Consider the following 24728-nt stretch of genomic DNA (forward strand, 5'->3'; position numbering starts at 1 on the left):
GTAGAAAATCTGAACTCAAGCTGAAGGAGGAGACACTAGCAATGCTCCCAAACGGCCATAACTTATATTCACCCAAGAGAGTGAAATGATTACAGTTCACTGTGGTTCTTCTTAGAACTGCTTAATACCTTGTCACCAGGAAATGCATTTGATGCACAGTGCAGTGCTGAAATGCTCAGAAAATGTTTTCAACCTCATTATATACCATGAGTTTTGCCAACATGCAGAATATTGTTTCCTTCAATATTTAATATACAGCTTTCCATACCCTAATCTCTGAATTTAATTTGACCTTAAGTTACCAAAAATAATTCACAGTCTCAGACTACTTACATACTGAAAAGTACAAATAAGCAAAATCATTTCTTTTTCATTCACGCAGTGATGAACAATATAAAGTATACTGTGAGAGTAAAGTTTAATTCATTTTGGTAGACATGCATTTGAAGATGGGTGAAATGGATCCAGAAATAAATCAATTAACATTTTCCCCAGCCTTAGATCATTTCCTCAGCCTTTGCTACTAATTTAATCCCTTTGAACCGTTCAACATCTCCTACCCAGTTTTTGAATTGCACCAAAATCAAAATAATGCTCTCAATGCCATGAAAGTAAGTCACTGCACAATTGTTCAAACACACACAACGCTTGTCAAAACAATTCTTGCCCATGACTAATCTATACCGGGGTTTTCTCTAATTCTAGAAGGGTGAATGATAGTGGTAATAACTGAAATTGACTTCACTTTAGATCGAAGGGAAGGGGAAATGGGGACCGCAGAAGATCCAAGAGACTTGCAAACACACCCACAGTGATCACAATAATTCGTGTTCATTTACAAAGCTTTCTTTGTAACATGTCAGAACTTATTTTGATTTTGATAACTGTTCAACCATTATTTAAGTTGAAAGAATAGACAATAGAAGCAGAGGGTACATCCCAGCTAATGATTACTTGCACTGACAGAGCTGTTGTCCAATGGGCAATAATCCTGACTGCCTTTTCAGTTGAAGTAGGAACTGCTTGGTTCTTATACCATAAAACATAAGAGCAGAACTAGGCCATTCATCCCTTTCACGTCTGCTCCATGGTTTGATCATGGATGATATGTTTCTCAAGCCCATTCTCTTGTCTTCTTCCTGTGACCTTTGATGGCCTTTCTAATCAAGAGCCAATCTATCTCTGGCTTAAATACATTCAATGACTTTACCTCCACAACCCTCAGCGTCAAAGAGTTCCACAGATTAACCAACCTCAGGCTGAAGAATTTTCTCCTCATCTCAGTTCTAAAGGGTTATCTCTTCACTCTAAGGTTTTCTTAGGCCCAGTCTCTCCTACTGGTGGAAGCACCTTTTCCACATCTACCCTATCCAGTATTGTGCAAATTTCTATCAGGTCTCCCCTCATCCTTCTCAGTTCCATTGAGTGCAGACCCAGAGCCCTCAATCACTCCTCAAATGACAAGTCCTTGATCCTGAGATCATTGTTGTACCTCCTCCAACACCAGCACATCTTTCCTTAGATATAAAGCCCAAAACTACTTATAATATTCCAAATGCAGACTGACCGGAAGCTTACACATCTCTGCTCTTGTTTTCTAGCCCTCTTGAAATGAATGCTAGCTTTGCATTTGCCTTCCTAACTGTCAACTGAACCTACATGCTAACCTAAAGAGAATCCTGAACTAGGACTGTCACATTCCGTTACTCTTCAATTTCTAAAGCTTTTCCCCATTTAGAAAATAGTCTACACTTATATTCTTCCGACCAAAGTGTATGACTCAGACTTTCCGACTTCTTTGCCCACTCTCCTCACCTGTCCAAATCCTTCAGCAGCCTCCTGTTTCCTCAACACTACCTGTTCCTCCACCTATCTTTGTGTCATCTCAAAACTTAGCAACAATGCCCTCAGTTCCTTTGTCCAATCTTGATTCCTTTGGGAGATGGAAAATTGTTGCTTTTATTCGCCTCCTGCCTCTTCACAGTACTTCCAGTTTAACCATTTCATGGCCAAAGCAAATGGAGTGGACACAAATAGGATAAATTCTGGCTCTAAGCCAGAATAATTAATAAATCAACCATCAGTATGATTTTTTAAAATAGTTTATTTCTCAAGATTCAGTACCATTGAATATAGAATATAGAACAGTACAGCACAATACAGGCCCTTCGGCCCTCAATGTTGTGCCAGCCTTTTATGCTCTGTTAAGATCAGACTAACCTACATACCCTTTATTGAGCTATCTTTTATGTGCCTATCCAAGAGTCACTTAAATGTCCCTAATGTATCTGACTCTAATACCACTGCTAGCAGTACATTCCACATACCCACCACTGTCTGAGTAAAGAACCTACCTCTGATATCTCCCCATAACCTTCCATCAATCACCCTAAAGTTATGCCCCCTCATGATAGACATTTCTGCCCTGGGAAAATGTCTCTGGCTAGTCACTGTATCTATGACTCTCTTGTACACCTCTATCAAGTCACCTCTCATCCTTCTTCACTCCAATGAGAGGGTAGCATTCCAAATTATTCAATTTGGAAACAACCCCTGTGTGTTTTAACAGGGAAGAATGGAGCAAGAATTGAGTCAGCTTATAACATTTTGGCACAATTAAAGATGTGAACAAGATGCACCGTGTCTCGAAGCGCAACAACACTCATTTGCATTACTGTTACCAGCAGCCAGAAAGAGGGTAAAGATGGGTTGTTTCACATTGACCAGCCTGCATTGACTGTAAATACAAAACTCTTGTTCTGAATTTTTTTTTGCCTTCAGTGTATTTCCATTACTTACTTATGTCAATGATGCATTTTATTCGGTTAAAGAAAACTGTAGCATCCAATGATATAAGTAAGTGGATCATTAATTTCTGATCTACAAAGGCACATTTGGCAAGTAGCCAGTGATTTTCAGGAATGTTTTGCTCCATTAACACCAAAGATCCATGTTTTTATTCATATGAATAAGGAGTGAATGGTCTCCTAATTAATTTCAATTCAATGCAATTTCATATGTGAACTATTGAATTACATCATTGGAGCACTCTACTAAAGCCAATTTAATGACAAAACAAGTTTTTGAGGATCTGAAATCAACAAACTTTTAACTATATCATTGATGGTTGAAGCTGCAGTGCAAACATCTTTCTCTAAGAGGCAATGTTTTCACGCAGAGGGTGGTACGTGTATAGAATGAGCTACCAGAGGAAATGCTGGAGGCTGATACAATTGCAACATTTAAGAGGCATTTGGATGGGTATATGAAGAGGAAGGGTTTGGAGGGATATGGGTCGGGTGCTGGCAAGCGGGACTAAATTGGGTTGGGATATCTGGTCAGCATGGACGGGTTGGACTGAAGGGTCTGTTTCCATGCTGGACATTTCTATGACTATGACTTCTCAATAAAAGTCATAATAGAAAGGATTAAAGTGAGATGGCATGAAGTTCCTAAATTTAGAATTACTGATGCAATTACATTTCATTTTCTTTTTCTCTCTACTTTCTATTCTCCTGGAATGCTGAGCTTATATCAATGATCTAGATACAGGTCTTGGCCTGATATTGGCCTGGAGAGTCATTGATGCTCTTTCTACAATAGTAGGCATTCTTGCAGATAGTGGGAAATGAGGACTGTAGATGCAGTAAATCAGAGTCGAGAATATGGTGCTGAAAAGCACAGCAGGTCAGGCAGCATCCGAAGAGCAGGAGAATCGATGTTTCGGGCATAAGCCCTTCATTAGGAATTGGTCGAATCGTCAATTCTCCTGCCCCTCGGATGCTGTCTGACCTGCTGTGATATTCCTGTAGATAGTTGGGATTGCTTTAACCTGAATGAAAATCTGTTCAGTGTCATGGCATCCAGTGCTGACCCTGCAGGAGGAACAAGTCCCATTTTGGCACCACCATATCCAATAGGACCTCCAGAACCTTCCCAATAGAGGGCTGTAAAGAATTATCAGCATTTGCTAGGTGCACTGCAAGCTTTCAAACACAGTGCAAATGCCAGTGGTGCCTTTTTTAAACAATATCCTCTGAGTTGTTCCTAGAAGCACAGCAAGTTGGGACATAAATTGAATGTGAGAAATACCGAAGAAATGTGGCAGATAATTAATGAAGCAAGTTTGGTAAGTTGGAGTGAGAGACCACAGAACACCGTGCGGCATCAAGCCCTCCAAAAAGCATAACACAACTCAGACACAGCAAAAAGAAAACAAATTTCAACCCAGTGTTCTTATGTTGAATCTCATATGAAGCTGATCCACTTGCACATTCTATATCTTTCGTGTAATCTTTCTGGCCTCTGCAAAAAAAGAAGTCTTAAAGTATTCGCTCTGTGTAGCTTCTCATTACATTGGGTCTTTTTGCAGCTAGCCTGTGCCCTCAATTTGGTATCAACAGCCATTTGCAGAAGGAAGCTTCAAACATTTATCATGTTGAGCAGTGTTTCATACTGTATACCTGAAGGGAAATACTAAAGTAGAAAGTGCTAGAGAACTCAGGAGTTTCTACAGCATCTGTGCAGTCAGAAACTTTTCAATCCCAATATGATTTTTATTCTGAGCTTTCAAACTTCACTCCTGAGGCATCCAAGGTCTACAGTTTAGCCAATTTCCTTTATTCCTGAATCCCCCACCCCACCCCCACCCCGACCAACACAATAGCTTATCTCTATCGTCCCTACCTGCTCCCTTTAGCATCATGAAAAAATCCAAACAACAAACCCTTTATTCTTTTAAACACCAGGAATAGTTTTGTGATATTTGCTTCCACTGAATCCTGTGGACTCTAGGCAACAGGCACTCTCTCTGAAGCCTTCCGAATATAAACAGAGAAAATTCAAGGAGTTTACCAAAAGGATATTTTGAAATTTTCTCAAAAGTATAGGCAAGTTCTTTGAAGATTTGCAGCAAAATAACAGATCACTGGGAATTGTGTGACTAAAACTAACTCTGCTATTGGAGCATATTTCATCTCAATTTAAGATCAGTTGTTCTGTGCTTAAAGTTTTCCATTGGACGACAATCTTATTGAATTCAAGAACAGAGCTAACCCATTTGGCCTTTAAATTATACATTACAGTTTAATTTAATCTGAGTTCCATGTCCTTGGACACTGTTACCAAATACAATTTATTGACTTCAGCCGGCAAAGATTCAATTATCCTGGTATTTCTAGCATTCTAGAATCAAAGGCTCTTACTGAATAGGCTAGTTAGCCCATCATCCTCTTGTGACTCTTTGAACAAGTTATCTGAGTGCTGCCAACATTTCCTCTTTCCTCATAAGCCTTTCAACTTCATTTTGAAAGTGCTAATGATCTGTTTCAGCCACCACTTAAGAGATGTCATTACTTACCACGTGATGATTTTCTTTTCTCTTCGTTAATCCTGGTCATTTTTGCCATTTGTCTCATAACTATGTCCTTCAGTTATTGACACTAGCTCATGGAACTACATTCCCCACAAGTATTCTAATACAATCTGACATCATTTTGAATTTCTTTTTGGATGTGGATGTAAGGGTTGAGGATTCAAAAATGTTAGGTTGGTGGTTGCTCGAAGAGAAATGTCACAGGTAAAAATTTGTAAGTGGGATGAAAAGCAGACCAGAATGACCACAGGTTTGCTATGAAGGAATTATATCATATCTGTCTATTGATTACTGAAGAAATGGTGAAGGACTGAAGAAATGGTGAAGACATTGTGACTTGGAATTGCTAATCGGAGTGAATTGGGAGTTTACGCCTGAAATAATGCTCATTTGCTGACAACAAATTATGAGAAAGTGAGGACTGCAGATGCTGGAGACCAGAGTTGAAAAATGTGATGCTGGAAAAACACAGCAGGCCAGGCAGCATCCGAGGAGCAGGAGAATCGACATTTCGGGCATAAACCCTTCTTCAGGAATGAGGTTGGTGTGCCAGGCGGGCTGAGATAAAAGGTAGGGGAGAGAGGATTTGGGGGAGGGCCACTGAGAATACGATAGGTGGAAGGAGGTGAGGGTGAGGGTGAGAGGCCGGAGAGGGGCGGGCGCGGAGAGGTCGGGAAGAAGATTGCAGGTCAAGACGGCAGTGCTGAATCCGAAAGTTGGGACTGAGATAAGGTGGGGGGAGGGGAAATGAGGAAGCTGAAGAAATCTACATTCATCCCATGTGGTTGGAGCGTTCCTAGGTGGAAGATGAGGCACTCTTCCTAGGCAGAAAATGAGGCGCTCATCTTCCACCTAGGAACCCTCCAACCACACGGGATGAATTTCTCCAACTTCCTCATTTCCCCTTCTCCCACCTTAACTCAGTCCCAATCCCTGGATTCAGCACCGTCCTCTTGACCTGCAATCTTCTTCCTGACCTCTCCGCCCCACCCCCTCTCCGGCCTATCACCCTCACCCTCACCTCCTTCCACCTATCGTATTCCCAGCGCCCCTCCCACAAATCCCCTACCCCCCCCCTACCTTTTATCTCAGCCCGCCTGGCACACCAGCCTCATTTCTGAAGAAGGGCTTATGCCTGAAATGTCGATTCTCCTGCGCCTCGGATGCTGCCTAGCCTGCTGTGTTTTTCCAGCATCACATTTGACAACAAATTATACTGTGTTGCACAATTTTTACATTTTGAAGACATCAAGGACAATGGAAGAAAGTGGGGATATGGCATTAAGATGAAGGATTAACCATGATCATATTGAATGGCGGAGCAGGCTGGAAGGGATAAATTATATATTCCTGACCATTTTTGCTATGTGCTAATCATATTATTCAAAACTAGGATGTAAAATTTGGAAGACAATTAGTTTATACTGACATGACCTGAATAGAATATGGAAACTGAAGCATATATTTGATCTTGAAGCAAAGGAATGCTAGTTTCAAGCCATCATACATGCACTAGAAGAACAATATAATTTTAAAAGATCATTTTTATTGAACTTCAAATAACTTATATTTTGATGTTTAATTTTGATTTTCAATGAAATCAAAATTCAATATTAAAAATGACTTTGTTTCCTGCCACACCTCTTGGCCTCAATGCACCCCCAGCAGGAATTTAACGTGTATGACCATTTCTGAAACTGAAGTCATATTAAGACATGTTTGTGCACAATTTATAAGTTATAGGTACAAATGATTGAGGAAATATAAATATTGTTCAAGTACTTATGGAACACTGTTACACTTTCATGTTTGATATTTGCATCTGTTTGCATCAGGCCCTGAGTACATGTGAATCTGAGCAAATTCCAATGCAATAAGTCTGAGCAAATGACATTCATTAACTCTTCACCATTGCAGTATCACTGGTTGCGGGAAGTAAAATTGCTCCATAAAATGCAATGTCCTTTCCCCTATTGTTTGAGGCAGTTATATCCTAAAAAAAATTAATAGAACAGACAGACATCTGTTGTCATGTGGATTGATGCCAACTATGACTCTAGGTTCAACACAGATTGGTCAAGGAAAAGGCCAAGATAAGCTATTGTCTTTGTGTGTTTATGTCTATGTTCTTTCAAAACTTCTTCCGGATAGCCTCTTATTTTCTACAGTGCTCCTTCTAGTCCCAGTCTCCGGTGTGTTCTAACTTCACCCATGTTGTGCATTTTTAATGTCCAGTGACATCGTCGCAACATTTCTCTGAGGTCCTGAAGCCTTACCTATCAACACTAAAGTTGGCTTTCACTTTTCCTGTCATTCATCCCAAGAGATGACTATCTCTGCTGCATGGTTCATCAGTAAACCAAACAATCTCTGCCTCTGACCTTTCATTTCTACCCTGTTTTCTCTCCACCACCACTACACCAATATGTTATTCTTCTTAAAACTCTACATGGACTTAGAAGTGTAAAATCTGATTGTTGCTAGGTAAACATTGAATGAGTTCATTTCAAGGTTAATTACCATCTAGGCAAGAGATTAAGCTCAGTCTGTCGCAAGCTTAATTAAAAGATTGTAGAATTAATGCTTCCCATACTTTCTGTTGTGGGAGCACTTTCTGTAGAATCCAAAAGGCTGATTTTGTTTCTTTATATTTTGCTTCAAAATATCAGAGAGAATTTTGCATCAATCATTCTTTTTAAGTCTAATGGACAGAAAGTGTACAGTAGATGTATTATGAGATATAAATGCAATGGAGTTTGTATCTTGATGAAAAATGACGATAAAAAGGACACAGCCAAGTGTTCCTAGAGGAAAAATGTGTCACTGGCGGTTAATATAAAACAAGTGATTATGCTGGAGGATTGCATAATAGGCTTTGGATTGAAAGGTGCACAGGGATGAAATAAATCATGCTGTTTTGTTTTGTTCATAGTGTGGGATATAGGTAGTGTTACTTCTGCAATCATATTTACTTATGCAAGGTAAATGAACTCACACCAGTGTATAATTGTTTCAGCCAAGAGCTGAGTCAATAAGAATGGAAACTATGTGAAGGAAATATATAGCTGTTTTTGTATTAGCTGAAATGTGCCTGCAAAGAATGATGGATGTTACAGACAAATAGATAAGGTGCTGTGAGGGGAGGGGGTCAAGCTAGATACGCCTGTACAAACAGTGTTATAAGCGCCTGTTTCCCCTTCTGCAAAAACAAGAACAAACCACAATCAAGAAATCATGAGGTCATAAGGTCATAACAAGTAAGGGAGGATATACCTAACAATGGCCCACAGCAGGATGTGGTTAAACAGCCTTGTGAGGCCAGAAATAAGCATTTTGTCACAGACAAGGCCGGATAAGGCAAGAGATGAACAAGAGTAAAGGGTGCCGGTCTTAGAGAGGTGGGAGATGTAGACAGAGGAGGAGCAATGGGAGGAGAGAATAGGAACCAAATTGCATAAATGTTGTGTACTAGTTGAATTCAGTATGTGTGCGTCCCTGCCTTGTGGACAGTGAACACCACACCCTCTAGCAAGAGTAAAATAAATGACACTACTGATTCAGATCATGTCTTGGACTGAAATTATTGAAGTGAGTGAACTTTGTTTCTCACAATTGGGGGCCATCCAGGATGTTCTTCTATCTCCGGAGGGGAGTGGCTGGCCCTGGACACTAGGAAGACGCGTCCCGTTCCTGATTGAGGAGCGGTCTCGTGTCCAGGTTTGGTCCTCTCCCTTGGGCGACTGGTACGAATCCCACAAGAGAGGCATCAGAATCAGACAGTGAAAGGAGGTTGATAGGAAATATGGCAAAAAGGGGCCAGGCAACTCTGTGCACAGACCAGGCTAAGAAAATTGACTTTTAAATACTGCCTTGGTGGCTGGGATTGAGTTTTAATAGTTAATAAGGGACTAATAAAAGAACTCAATGTGGGCTGTGCCATGGGTAAGGAAAAAGCCTCCAGGAGAATAAAAGAAGAAAAAGGCAATGGAAATGGAGGCGGGGTCCCTTACAACATACCTCCAGAAAGTCCGTTGGGCTGGATGTTGTGGAATTGGAAAAATAATACTTGTCCAAGGGAAAAAGATGATTAAGTATTGTTGCTTTGTATGGCCTAAGGAATACATTCTTCATCCTGCCATCTTTTGGCCAAAGATCGCGTCAGACGAAGACTGGGTTTGTAAATATTTGAATTTATATGTCAATGAAAAACAGCCTTACAGTCAGGAGGAATCAGATTATGCTTCAGGTCAGAAGGGCTAGTGGCTGAAGGGCTACTGAGGGTACACTTTGTAACTAAATCATGGCCAGACATCCAGAAAAATATTCAAAAGATAGAGGGCTGAAGCAAGGAGCACCCGGAGGTGTTGTTGCAGGAAGCTCAGAAAGTGTCTGTGAGATATGGTGTGTGAGAGAGAGAGAACGAAAAGAGCTGTACAGCTGGTAGAAAGTTTAACCCTTTGTGATTTGGTCTGATTGTACATTTGTTTGTTGGTGATTGAATGTTTGAGCTTTATTCCCTGGAGCTTGAGTTCCAGGACTGTTTTGAATCTGATTTTTATTATGGAAACTTAACATGATTTCTTTTAAGGTTAAGGATTCTATAGTGATTATGAAAATAAAATGATAACTCCTGTTCTTTTTACAGGTCATGACTGCCTTACTATCAGTTTCTAACTAATCTCTTTTATCCTTACACAAAAGCGATTTATGGAGGACAGTTGAAGTTTCAGTTCAACATTAGATTGTAGTAAAAACAAAATTCTATGGTTAATATCTGTGACATTGGATTTGGCCATTGTTCATGCATTAGTTTTTTTTAACTTGAATAGACAAATTCTTTTAAGGCAGCTCCGATTATTTCACAACCTATAGCATTGTAATTGAGCAATGGTTGGTCAGGACTACTTAAGAAAACTAATTTTGGATTTAAATTAAGGGACTAAAACTGGGTAATTATAGTGCATTTCAAAGTTGGGAACTGTATGCATTTTACATTTTAAATATTGAATACTGAATAAATGAATGTATAATATATAAATATATTTTCAAGTTAGGAACAGGCTTTAAAGTTAGTCAAGCATAAATTGATGAATTGGTATTTGAAGTTATGGGGAGCAAGAAATATTGCAATATTTATTTAAAATATTCTCAAGTTCTAAATAAAACATTGGGTGATGAAGAACGGCCATTAGATGGCCCTAAGGCTGTTCAGTTGGTTAAATTGGGTCAGCAACTGATCTGTCAACGTAACATGAGAAGTAGAAACAAAAGGCAAAAATAATGATAGGGCACATTGATGAGATAATAAAGAAAAGGACAAAACTCAAAGGAGAAAGAAACCGGAATTGTCAGGGAGGAGATGTTAAGGGGTATGGTGGACAGGAACAAGGATTGAAGTGGAAATCCCCAGAGGTGGGATGTTATGACTGTGAAAGGATGGGTCACTTTAAGAGAGAGTGTCCAGATTTGGAAAAGGAAGTAGAGACTTCTGTTTATGAACCTTGATGAAAATAGTGGTGTCAAGAGTTCCTGCCCCTGGGGACCCACCAGGAACCCTTGATAAATTTAAAGGTGGGACTTTATAAAGAGGACATAGTTTTCCTAGTCAGTACAGGGGCAGCAAGGTCATCCTTAAAATTTAAGCCCAAGGCAGGGGGACCGAAAGAGTTAATTGGATTTTGGTAACAGTTTTGTGATGAGAGGCACGAAGAATCAGTTTTGCGCTCATGACAAAATACTGCCACCAAATTGGGGCTGAATTAACTGCAAATGGTGCTATGAAATCTGTTGAGGTTCTTAAAAATGAATGTGCTCGAGCAAAACAATTACAAAAACAGAGTGAGAAAGCACAAGTGACTGGTAAACAAACAGAACTGCGCAATTACAGTTTGAAAAATGTTTTGGTCATTTGTTGCGTTTCCACTCTGAATTACAGATAATGATCTTTATATTTATATAACATATAATTAATAATTAATATTTATAATTAATCGATTGTGCTAGCCTGAATCAGTATTAATTGGCAGGATCCCTTCATGAAGTCTCAGTGACCTGTCATATTGATTCATGGTTAATTTAAAACATGACTGCATTAATTCATTGTTAATTAAAGAATGGAAAGCTATATTACTGGCTGATGAGGTAACAAAAGAAGCAGCTCTGAATCCACAGGAAGCCGTGGTTTATTCCCTAATACCTACTATCCCAGGTCCTCGGGAAGTTCCTATCTCTGGCCACTGCCAATCCCAGAAACTAAAGATTTGTTCTTAAAGAAGTATATTCTGGGCTTGTCCTCCTCTTTCTCTTTCCTCAGGAAACAGAGTTTATTGGCGCAGACTTTGCCCCGCTGTTCATCCAATTCGACTGGGAGATTGGGTCTTAGTAAAATCATGGACAGAGACTAAATTGCTGCTGGACTGGGAAGGGCTGTACCAGGCTCTTTTGACTACCTGAACGGCAATAAGGACGGCTGAGAAAGGCTGGACTCACTACACTCAGATCAAAGGCCCAGTGGAATCTCCAGTTGAGGAAAAAGTCTGGACAGCCAAATCAACGCAAGAACCCCTGGAACTCAGGCTAAAGAGACTTTGAGTAACTGATTATACAGTAGCGATGTGAGTGCGGGATTATTTCCGTAGGATTGTATATTAAGTCTTTTTGTGCTTCAGCACGTTTTTTTTAGAATGCTGAGGATGTTTAGAGTTATGATGCTAGCCCTCTTAATATCGGGATTTTGCCAAATATCATTTTCGTACGTGTTATTAACGGTTCCCGAGTCTGACAGTCCCCAAGTAATAGACGCCGATGCATGCAGCTTAGTAAATTGTGGGGATGTAGATAATCAGAGACAGTACAGCAGCTCAGAGATACACCTTAAGTCCTGTGGGGATGGCCTTGGGGATGGTACTTGGTATACTGGTCTTGTCACAGTATAACGACCCCCTTCCGACCAGCCCTCGATTGTCCTGATAAAAAGTGTAATCCAATATACTTAACGATAAAGAAAACCACATGGCATGAAGCAATTCTGGAGGGGGGCACCTATGAGATACAATTAAATGAAACATTTGGGATAGAAATGAAAGCAAGTGGGAATGATTTCTCAGGCTGTTGCTTTCGAATTAGTGTAGGACAGGGAAAACGGGTAGGACTACTGGATAATAAGGTCCAATCTTTCACCCCTCCCGATGACCTTAAAGTAGTAAAAATTATAGAGGTAAAGGACTTAAAAAAGACCATTGAAATAGAAACTGGATATGGGGATGCAAATGCCTGGGTTGAATGGGTAAAGTATACTGTAAAAATTCTGAATAAGAGCAATTGTTATGCATGTGCCTCCGGTAGGCCAGTGCCCAGGGTGGTTCCCTTTCCGCATGAGATGGGAAGGGCATGAAATGTATGATAGCCCTGTACCAGGATGAGGCTGCATGGAATGATAGGAACTGTGCCTCCCTATCTCTGATGTTCCCTTCCTTGGAGAAGAAAGACTTAAAAGCAACCCCTATGTTTTCAGCCACAGTTGGAATCACACATCATGTGTGCATAGACGAGATACAAATCGGTCTAGAGATCTGGGGAACCTGAAATTGTGTACAGAGATTAAGAACGTCACCGAAACGGACAAGGGTGGGAACTACTCAGCACTAAAGGTTCCCCGAGCAGATCTATGATGGTACTGTGGAGGCAAAATATTGAGACCCACCCTACCTCCAGATTGGAGAGGGATATGTGCAATTGTACAATTGGCAATTTCATTTACCCTGGCATTTGAGAAGGAAAAGATAGTAGGGAAAAAGGGAAGGAGTAAGAGATCACTGTTAGACACTTCTTTCGATGACAGGATTTATCTCGATTCTGTAGGAGTCCCTGGGGGGGGAGTTTACCTGATGAGTTCAAGGTTCGCAACCAGATTGCAGCAGGCTTTGAGTCAGCTCTCTTCTGATGGGTGACAATTAAAAGAAATGTAGATTGGATAAATTCCATTTTCTATAATCAACAGTGATTTATAAATTATACAAGAGATGCAGTTAAAGGAATATCAGAACAACTTGATACGACAAGTAGGATGGCATGGGAAAACAGAACGGCCCTTGATATAATTCGAGCAGAAAAAGTGTGTGTGTGTGTGTGTGTGTGTGTGTGTGTGTGTGTGTGTGTGTGTGTGTGTGTGATATTAGGAAGAAGCTGTTGTACCTTTTATTCCTAATAGCACTGTGTCTCATGGTTCAATTACTTGTGCCTTAAGGGGATTGACTACCTTAGCAGAGGAACTGGCTGAGAAGTCAGGAGTAGACACATCTCTCAAAGGATGGCTTGAATCATGCTTTGGAAAATTGAAGGGGCTAGTGATTTCCATCCTTACTTCCCTGAGAGTAGTAGCAGGGGTATTGGTAGCCATTGGCTGTTGTATCATACCCTGTATACGAGGGCTAACCCAGAGATTGATTGTGACAACCTTAATGAAACAAATGCCCCTAAAGAGCATTCAGAGAGAAGGGGTCTACCTGTTAAACAATGAAGGAATAAGTGACCTCAGGGAGATTTCCAAAGTTAATGAAATTTTGGGTAAGATGTTTGTCAATTTGGAAGTGACATCAGAAAAATGCAGAAGGTAACAAATGATAATTAAAGAAAAAGGGGAAAATTGTGGGATATAGGTAAAGTAGTGTTACTACTACAATCATAATTACTTATGCAAGGTAAATGAACTCGCACCAGTGTATAATTGTTTCAGCCAAGAGCTGAGTCAACAAGAATGGAAACTATGTGAAGGAAATATATAATTGTTTTTGTATTAGCTGAAATGTGCCTGTAAAGAATGATAGATGTTACAGACAAGTGGATAAGGTGCTGTGAGGGGAGGGGGTTAAGCTAGATACGCCTGTACAAACAGTAGTTATAAGCATCTATTTCCCGCTTCTGCAAAAACAAGAACAAACCACAATCAAGAAATCATGAGGTCATAAGGTCATAACAAGTAAGGGAGGATATATCTAACAATGGCCCACAGCAGGATGTGGTTAAACGGCCTGGTGAGGCTAGAAATGAGCATTTTGTCACAGACAAGGCTGGATAAGGCAAGAGATGAACAAGAGTAAAGGGTGCCGGTCTTAGAGAGGTGGGAGATATAAACAGAGGAGGAGCAATGGGAGGAGAGAATAGGAACCAAATTACATAAATGTTGTGTACTAGTTGAATTCAGTGTGTGTGTGTGTGTGTGTCCCTGCCTTGTGGACAGTGGACACCACAGCCTCTTGCAAGAGTAAAATAAATGACACTTCTGTTTCAGATCTTGTCTCGGACTGAAATTATTGAAGTGAGTGAGCTTTGTTTCTCACAAGAGGTTGCAAAGCCGATTTACATTGTAGTGAAGGTGAATTCTATTAAAAGGAAGTTAGAAAGGATATTTTGATAGTTCCCAAGACAAGAATAAATTATGTGGGCAATGGGTTCATCCAACATCACAAGAAGGAAATTAACAGTACAATGAAGGTTCTAAGAAGATAATGGGGAACTAGATAAGCTGAGCTGAGCCTGTCTAATACTGAACCAAATGAGATATAAAATATTATGAATTTAAAAAATGAATATTATGTTTAAACCAACAAATATATCAAGAATATTATACAGCAATTAAATATATACACTGAATTTACCTTCATTTCATGTTATGGCTGTCCAATGCTTCAGATAGGCCATCCTCAGTTCCCAACCCAGTTGTATTCTGAGAAATTAAATTGAAGGAATACCTGACATCAGTCTCACCTTTTTAGCAATGACTCACCACAGATAGCATTTTTCATTGTTACGATCCAAATTAATAGTGATCCTGGACAGATAAGACTCCAAGTTGAAACTAAGCTTGATAGATTATAAGTTTTATTTTTACAGTTTGGTTGCTCTGGTAATCAGTGACTGACCATATGAAATGAGGCTGTCAATATTCCTTTGACAATGTAATATTAGTTTACTACATGAAAGTATAATTTGGAAAATATGAAATTGAATACCATCAAAATTATTCAACCACTTCTCTCAACAATGTCATGTCGAAGCATTCAACCCTAATGAAGTATCACTCCAATTCTCACTTTAAGATTTCTTACTTTTCTGTTAAGCTGAGCAATTCTTCTTAGTGTACATTCATCACATGTGCTTTTCTCTGTCTCTTTCCAAGATATAAAAAAAACACACACTACCTTGCTGAATTTTCTCTTTATTTGATGAGTTTGAGGCTGCTAACCAGCACATCTAATGGTATAGATGTTTTCTGCTTATCTGAACCTGCTTCTGGTCTCCGACCTCTGACCTTTATATGGATTATAAGTATTGACATTGGTGAACAATTCAATAATTATCTCATCAGGTGAAATTGCTATCCATTTAACTTACATCGCATGTTTTCTTGGAAAGGCTATTTTGAACAAGTGCTAAAATACAATGAGTTTCTGACCTTTTAAAAAAAAATGTCACCTTCCAAGAATTAAAATCAAAAACCCATTTAATACTATAATCCAATTTTCCAAATAATATTCAACCAATCTATATCATGTCTTGAACCCTATAAAAATGAAAAGAAAACATCTTAAAGAGGGGTTTTCGTTTTCTATTCAAATGTTTTCATTGCTAATTGTACTTTATTTTGACGGCAATAATATAGTTACATTAATATTATTAAGCTGGAGAGGGTTCAGGAGAGATTTACCAGGATGTTATCAGTTACAACGAGAAGTTGGATAGGTTGGGAATGTTTTCACTGGAGCGAGGGAGGTTGAGAGGTGACCTTGTAGGAGTTTATATAATCGTGAAGGTGAACGGCAAGTGTCTTTTCCTTAGAGTGGGGGTTTTCAAGACGAGGAGGCATATTTTTAAGGTGAGAGGAGAAAGATTAAAAGAAGACGTGGGGACTTTTTTTATGCATAGTGATTCGTGTATGGAATGAACTTCCAGTGAGAGTAATAGACATGGGTACAATTACAATGTTAAAAAGATATTTAGATAATATGGACGGCACGGTGGCACACTGGTTAGCACTGTTGCCTCACAACGTCTGAGATCTGGGTTCAATTCCCGCCTCAGGCAACTGACTGTGTGGAGTTTGCACGTTCTCCCCGTGTCTGTGTGGGTTTCCTCCAGGTGCTCCGGTTTCCTCCCACAGTCCAAAGATGTGCAGGTCAGGTGAATTGGCCATGCTAAATTGCCCGTAGTGTTAGGTAAGGGGTAAATGTAGGGGTATGGGTGGGTTGCACTTCGGAGGGGGTGTGGTCTTGTTGGGCCGAAGGGCCAGTTTCCACATTGTAAGTAATCTAATCAATAATGTGAGAAATGAAGCTCAATAATTTCAGTCCGAGACAAGAATCAGTAGTGTCATTTATTTTGCTCTTGCAAGAGGTGTATGATATCCACTGTCCACAAGGCAGGGACACACACATACTGAACTCAACTAGTGCACAACATTTATGTAATTCATTCCTATTCTCTCCTCCCATTGCTCCTCCCCTGTTTACATCTCCAACTTCTCTAAGACCAGCACCCATTACTCTTGCTCCTCTCTTGCCTTATCTGGCCTTGTCTGTGACAAAATGCTTATTTCTGGTCTCACAAGGCCATTTGACCACATCCTGCCATGGTCCATTGTTAGGTATATCCTCCTTCACTACCATCTGTTTCCCTCACTTGTATGACCTTATGACCTCATGACTTCTTGATTGGTTATTCTTGTTTTTGCAGAAGCAGAAAACAGATGCTTATAACTACTGTTTGTACAGGCGTATCTAGCTTAACCCCCTCCCCTCACAGCACCTTACCTGTCTGTAACATCTACCATTGTTTGCAGGCACATTTCATTCTTGTATGCTCATTTTAGCTAATACAAAGACAATTATGTATTTCCTTCACATAGTTTTCATTCTTGTTGACTCAGCTCTTGGCTGAAACAATTATACACTGGTATGAGTTCATTTACCTTGCATAAGTAATTATTGCTGCAGAAGTAACACTACTTTACCTATATCCCACAGATAAGTTCATGAATAGGAAATGTTTGGAGGGATTAAGGCCAAGCGTAGACTGATGGGACTAGATTAGTTTGGGTTTATGGTCAACACAGACTGGTTGCACAAAAGGGTCTGTTTCTGCGCTGCATCACTTTATAACTCTATGACACATTAAATAGAAAAAGATTTTCACAACTATTATATCCTACATGAGCCCATGTTGATCATGATATCTATTTCTTCCATTTTTGATCATGATAAAGAATCTGCGTTAAGATTATTTTTTCCTGCAGCATTGCTGATTTTCAAATCATATGTTTATAGCAATAAACTCCAATGAATGAGTCTCAGACTTATATTATGGAAACTCAGTTTGAAAAAAAAGGTTTGTTCTATATAAATAACAATAACTGCAGAGTTGGTGAATATATAGACTTCAAAATGTGCTGTAGTCAACAGTAGGACTCAATGTCTCTTTTCTCATCTTTGAATATTTTTGTTGGCTTGAACTTAGTTTACTGAAAAATAACTAAATGTGCATTAAATTCCCAACTACTCCTTCTGTAATGACACTGCGCCAACATCAACATCATTGGGATTAACAGTTGGTTTAAATTTAGCTGATGGTAGCATTAGACAAGTCAGACCCTTGAGTGAACCTGGTTTGATAGATTTCTTGTTTTATTTTCATTTTAATGAATATGATGGCCATTGTAGAACCATACTCACACAAGGTTGCAGACTTTCTTTCACAATGGAACAAAAGTTGGTGATGCAACATATGAAATAACAAAAAAAGAAAAAAAAGTTATTGCGACATAGAACATAGAATAAAACATAAAGCAAAACCAGCAAAACAAGATTCAATGCTTTGCCCACACACCATCATTTTACAACAATTCAAATCCTTAGAAATTATACACTTATAACAAATCTTCAAGTTTCCCTTAAATGATTCTCCCAGGTTTCTGGCCTGCGAACTATGAAATGTTTTTACATGAATTCTCATTAAACTAAGAGATTGGACCCTGTGAGCTTCTAATGGCTTTCTAAACCAATACCCTAATCTAGGAATTGCACAAGTAAAGCATTCCCTTAACTGCGCTAAACTGGTTCAATTTTTGGGACAGCAACTATGCTTCCTTATAAATACAGTAAGATCTCCTCAGACCTGTCCTAAAAGTTTTCAAACTCAGTTTTCTAAACAATAAAAACTTTGATTATTCTAAACTGAAACCCAGATAAAGGCCTCTAATGTTTACTCTATCTGTCATAAAAGGTTCTAGTTAAAATCAATTTTCTATTAATGTTTCAGAGGTTCCTTGCTCTCTGACACATACTGGATGAGGTTACTGTTACGGAAGATTGTCTGACCTATTTTGTTTCCAGTACTCAGCATAGCTTTCAATTTATCAAAGATAATCTGACATTCTTTTCTCCAGTCAAATTTCTTATGTTTCTTTAATAAACTTGTCGCAGAAGGCTCTAACGCAAATCCACTTATGTCAATATATTGCAAAATTTTTCATTTTGCTTTAGATGTGAAAAAAGTCAAAATAATCCTGTATTTTGGTTCTTAGCTGCTACAAAGCATGATCCCACTGTGTGGTTCAACTCAGTCATGATTGCTTTGGCAAATTGACTACAGCCAAATTTAAGACCAAATTTGTCCTTTTGTGCAAGAATTGTTAGCTTCATGGCAGCCATTTTGTCACTCATGAAAAGCCTGGAAACCATTTTAAATCTCATTTTAGTGCCTGCTTGTTAAAAGCCTGTGTTTCTCATGCCCAGCTAAGACAATTGGCCTTGCAGCTGATAAATTATTTCCTTGCATGGAGCTATTCTTCTCTTTGCAAGGATCTATTGTACACTAATACCTGATAATCAGCTACGAACCAACACCATCCAGACGTTACCTGATTGAAGCTAATGACTGGGCAAGGTGCCTAACTTGCTCATTATCCTGCAATTAACAGCTTGTTAATTGTTAGATGATTGTAACCTGTATAATCATGCAACTCTATGTATCTCATTGGAGTGACTTGTGACCATTCGGTCAACTTGTCTCTCCCAATGAGCTCATGAATAAACAAGTCAATATTTAAGGTTTATGTGTGGTGGTTCTCTTCTAAATTGGACTGCTATAAGTGAGTCACCCACTGTATAATTTTCTTCCATCTCCAACAGTCGGCGTAGTCGGTAGGACCTCTACTTCATAAAGTTTCCTGGAAGTTGTTAAATTTTGCCCCCTGAGTCAGCAGATATTGTGACAAGACGGGAGAGGAGAAGTGACCACTGCAGGCAAGTGAACCTTGAGCCATGAGCCAGAGTGAGTGGGATTGGGCTGTGGCAATAGAGGCTAATCTTAGTTTCTTTTATATATATATATGGTCCCAGGGAAACTGGCCTTATGCGGGTTCATTTAAATTAGCCAAGATTGATTACTGGTTAGTTAACATTGAGGGAGGGTATGGTCATCCCACCTGGGATAAAAATTACATGCTCCGATGCCGAGAAAAGTTTAAGGAACTTGCAAAAGGACACCAACACCCCAATGTTAAGGATCACCATCAACCCACTGGAAATCCTCCCTCTCCCATCCCTGCTCCCATTGCACTCCAGCCCTATTTTCCTCGATCCTCTAAAGTCCCTACTTTGACTCCAGAACCTGAACCTCTAATGTTTGCGATCATTGCCTTCGCTGACACTCGCAACTGAGGACAAGACAGCACTGCAGCTCCGCCTCTCGAACATCGCCCCCATGAAGGTGATGCCGCTACAACATCGCCTCTGCCTGCATCTGATGCCTCACTGCAGCAAGCGCCTGACTCTAATACCTCGGTCACCACTACGATACCCACTTAAACCGGTGACAGTAGTGCACTGATTCCGAGAGAGGTGTCCCCTCGGAAGTTGATAGTCATCTCACGCTGCAGTTACCCAGAGTTATGATTGGTAATACTCACTTGACAAACCTTGGGCCCATGCTGAGGAATGAAATTGGATGCTCCAGATCCCATTAAGTGCCCTGTTGCTTTTTATAATTGGTTTTTACAAATTTGCGGCATCTACAATTGCCTTCTATAGGATGTGTAAACTTTTCTTCAGCTGGTTTATAGTTCCCATTGGACTACCATTAAAGACTCCACTGATTTTCCCTCCGCACACTGCGCCACTGCTGAAGAGTGGTCTGACTAGCTGGGTAGATGTGCTAAGGATGCCATCATGAATAGTGCTAGACAGCAGAGGGACTTTGGTGAGGTCACTCACTGTCTTCAAAAGACAACTGTAACTGTCAGTTTGGCCACTGGGAGTATAACGTCCGCACGGTTGCTTCACGGTGGCTGGCACCACCACAGCCACTATTTACACCACAGCACCGTTCCCACTTCTATGACCCTTCTCCCCATTCCCTTGATGCTTACGGCTGCTACAGGGGTGGAGGGGGTGGGGGAACAGCGAGGTTCAGCAGGCCACTTTGATATGCCTCTCCCAATCCCCATCTGAGAACCCCATGATGGCAGGGAGATGGGGGGGCTTGCCGTTCTGGTTTTGGTGGATTCCGGGGCCATTCGTTCTTCTGCACTTCCATCTGTGGATTTACCCCTCAGTTCTGAATCTGTTGTACTGTGGTATCTCCAGAATACCAATGGTTGCGCCCCTCTATGGTACAATCTCTATTACCATTGGACCTGTCACTGTTCCTGACTTGGCTATCATCACCCCCTCCTGTCCTGTTGCTTTACTGGGCCATGAGACCCTCTGTAAATTAAGTGCTTCCATCGACTATTCCCCTCAGGGTCTTGTCTAGGAGATTCCTGAATTTGGCGACGCGATGCTGTGTTCTGCACTGACTGTCACACCACTACGATCTGCGACTGCCCTCTACACATGGCACTGTGCCACCGACCCGAATTTGCTCACTGTTTGATTCCCTCATTACACATTTGCGCAGGGCCCATTCATCCCTTTGTGCTTCTTTTCTGCACTGGGTCCTGTTGACTGGCTGTCCCCTTCATGATGTCCATTGTACAGCTGCTCGACTCTGCCAACCCGACTTGTCATATTCTGCGCTTGCGGATTCGCACTTGAATAAAGAGACTGACATTACCCTTACAGGTCTTTGCTATGTTGGACACCATGGACTCTCTGCTGAAGTCTCACTGACATTTCAGCAATCTCAGCTTTTCCTCCCCAATGCTAAGCCTTTTATTCCCATTATTCTTAAAACCCTCTGGAAACTTAGCAATTTAGCCTCCATATATGCGCATCTCCGCGAGCTTCCCTGTTCGTTCGAGCCCCTTACCCCTAATGATTCATCACCATTGCATGCTGCTATGCTTGATCCAAATGGATTCTGTGTGCATTTTCCTATCCCTTACCATTACCACTACCTTTACCACTCAGGACACCTCAGCCACGTCTTCCTATGATCACCCGTGGCTCCTGCAGGGCTTGCCGCCCATTATTTGGGCGTGCCACCCTAACCAGGCTAGGTTAGTCCTTTCTGCCCCATCACATATCATCACCTTGAAGGCTGACACTCACCTTTCGTGTGTGTTAACACTCGCTGCTACAGAAGGGATTTGACCAGTCATTACTTCCCTCCTACAGCAGGGCATCCTTGTGCCCATGCAGAGCCCCTGCAGCACTCCCATCTTGCCAGTTCCAAAGTCTGGAAAACCGAACAGGTAGAGGTTTGTGTAGGATCTACGTGCTGTGAATGCTATTGTTGATTCCTGCTCCCCTGTGGTGTATGATAACAATGCAATTCTCACTAATGTCCCGCTTCCGCTGCTTGTTTTTCAGGGTTGACTTCTGCTTTGTCTTCTTCTCTATTAAATTTGTCCCCTGATAGTCAGTACCTTTTTGCCTTTACTTTTGACAGCCGCCAGTACACAAAGACATGGCTTCCCCAAGGGTATGCAAGAGGCCCATTATCTATGCTTCCACTGTGCAGTGGACACTTGAAATCCTCCACATGCCTTGTAACAGTATCCTTGACTTACGTGTCGCCTCTGCTTTTGCTGATGTTTGCGTGCAACATACTGTTGCCCTGCCTCAGTGTCTGGCACATGATGGCCACAAAGTCTCTGTTGACAAGATGCAGCTCTGACAGCCGAAGGTACATTACTTGGCTTTGCACTCTCGCAAGGTACCAGAGCCCCTGGCCCCTAAGCGCCTCACTGCCATGGCCACTCTCCCTCCCCCTGTTACACATGCCAAGTTAATGTTTTTTTCTGGGGATGGTGAATTACTGCAGGCATTGGAGTCCTGACCTTTGTGAGATCGATGCACCTCTTGGGGAGATGTCTTCACCAAAACAACCAACAAAAGTAAAGTGGATACCAGAAATGACGTATGTTTTTGAACAGTTAAAGTCATGACTGAGTTCTGCGCTCACCCTGGGTTTTCTGGATTACTCACAGCTGTTCCAGCGTTGTGTTACTGAGAAGGAGGGGTATGCTTCAGGCATTCTGACACAAATGCATGGGGTTCTCCGGCAGTCTGTAACCTTTTATTCTGCACAGTTAGTGATTATTGTGAGGAGAATGCCAGCGTGTTTGCGAGCCATGGCAGCTGCCTCTGTAATAGTTGAAAAGTCTACCCCTCTTGAGCTGGATCATCCATGCACAGCATTTGTTCCACATTCGGTTTCCCTGCTGCTAAATTCCACAGCAACCCAACATTTTCCTGCTTCCAGAGGTACAGGATATGAGGTCATCCTACTTTCCTATTGTAATCTGACACTGCACGGTGCCCCAGCCTTGAATCCTGCAAACTTACTCCCTGCCACTGACCTCTCTCTGACGGCTGACCATGACCTTTTCCATGTCGAGACCCCTCACCCCAATCTCTCCGAAACCCCTTTGGATAACCCTGATACGGTCCTTTTCACCAATGGCTTCTCCTTTTGGCCCTCCAATCACAAACACTAGCTGGCTATGCGATATATACGCCCTCTGAAGTCCTTGAGCCTGCTGCACTCCCTAACGGTACTTCCACGTAGGCAGCTAAATTGTTCACTCTCACCCGGACTTGCATCCTAGCCACTAACAAATGTGTCAATATTGATACAGACTTCCACTACGTCTTTGGAGTGGTTCACGATTTCACCACCCTCTGGAAACATAGAGGCTTCATCACTTCTTCGGGGAAACCCTTATTACATGGCCAGCTTATTGACGATCTTTTGGAAGCCATCTTCCCCCCTCCGCTATAGCGGTCATCAAATGTACCGCCCATACAGCTGCTGAGGATCCTGTCACCCGTGTTAATGCTTTTGTTAACAGGGCAGCCCATCTGGTCGCTACTAATTCTACTATGCAGGTTTTGTATACCATGAAGATAAGACAATTTCCTGATTGCTGAGCTGCTTGAATGCCCTCAGTTAACCCCCCAATCTAAGAATCCTGCTCACTGCGTCTTCATACACATCCTGTTGGCTGCATCATTTGTCCTAAATCTCACCTGCATGCCCTTGCCCTAGCTGCCCATGGGGTGGGCACGTTAGAAAGGGTGGCATGCAGCATGCTGTTGCACGTTCTGGTTTTACAATGGCTGCTTACAATTTGTTATCACGGTCTCTCATTTACCTGCGGAAAAATAACTTTAAACCAGTGGCTAAATATGACCACTCCCCAGCTCCTGCATGCCCATTTGTTCAATTGCAGGCACATTTTGCTCACATCCAATCAAGACAGGGTTTTCACTACCTGCTGGGGATTGTTGACATGTTTTCAAAATAGGTTGAGGGTTTTGCCACCAAGAAAGATGATGCTTGAACAGTGGTTAAATGCTTATTTAAAAACACCATTCCCAGATTTGGTGTCCCAGGCTCCATTGATACGTAGGGACACTCATTTCACTGCAGGTATTGTCACAGAGATTGGTAAGACTCTGGGGATAACGTGGAAACATCAGATCCCTTACCAACCACAGTCCTCGGGCAGGGTGGAAAGGATGAATGGCACTCTCAAAACTGTCCTTACTAAAATTGCACAGGACACAGCCTTGCTCTGGCCTGATGTGTGGTCCCTGGCTCTGTACATAATTTGGAATCAGATTAACCAGGCTATAGGCCTCACTCCTTTTGAGGTCTTGATGGGCACCCCAATGCCTACTGCGGCTAGACCCCCATTCCTCCCTGCTGTTGTAGTGTAGCTCCTGACACAGGAGTCTCTCCTTGATTATACCAAGACTCTGTCTTGGCTCATTACGCATGATCATGACCCTGTTAAGGCAGCCATTCTTGTCCCTAGCAGCTAACCAATGCATCCTTTCCAAACTGGAGACGATGTTATGATCAAGTTGTTTGAAAATAATTCTCTTTCTTCTCGATGGAAAGGCCTATTCCT

This window comes from Hemiscyllium ocellatum, chromosome 21 (assembly GCF_020745735.1).
Source record: "Hemiscyllium ocellatum isolate sHemOce1 chromosome 21, sHemOce1.pat.X.cur, whole genome shotgun sequence".
In the NCBI taxonomy this organism is placed as follows: domain Eukaryota; kingdom Metazoa; phylum Chordata; class Chondrichthyes; order Orectolobiformes; family Hemiscylliidae; genus Hemiscyllium; species Hemiscyllium ocellatum.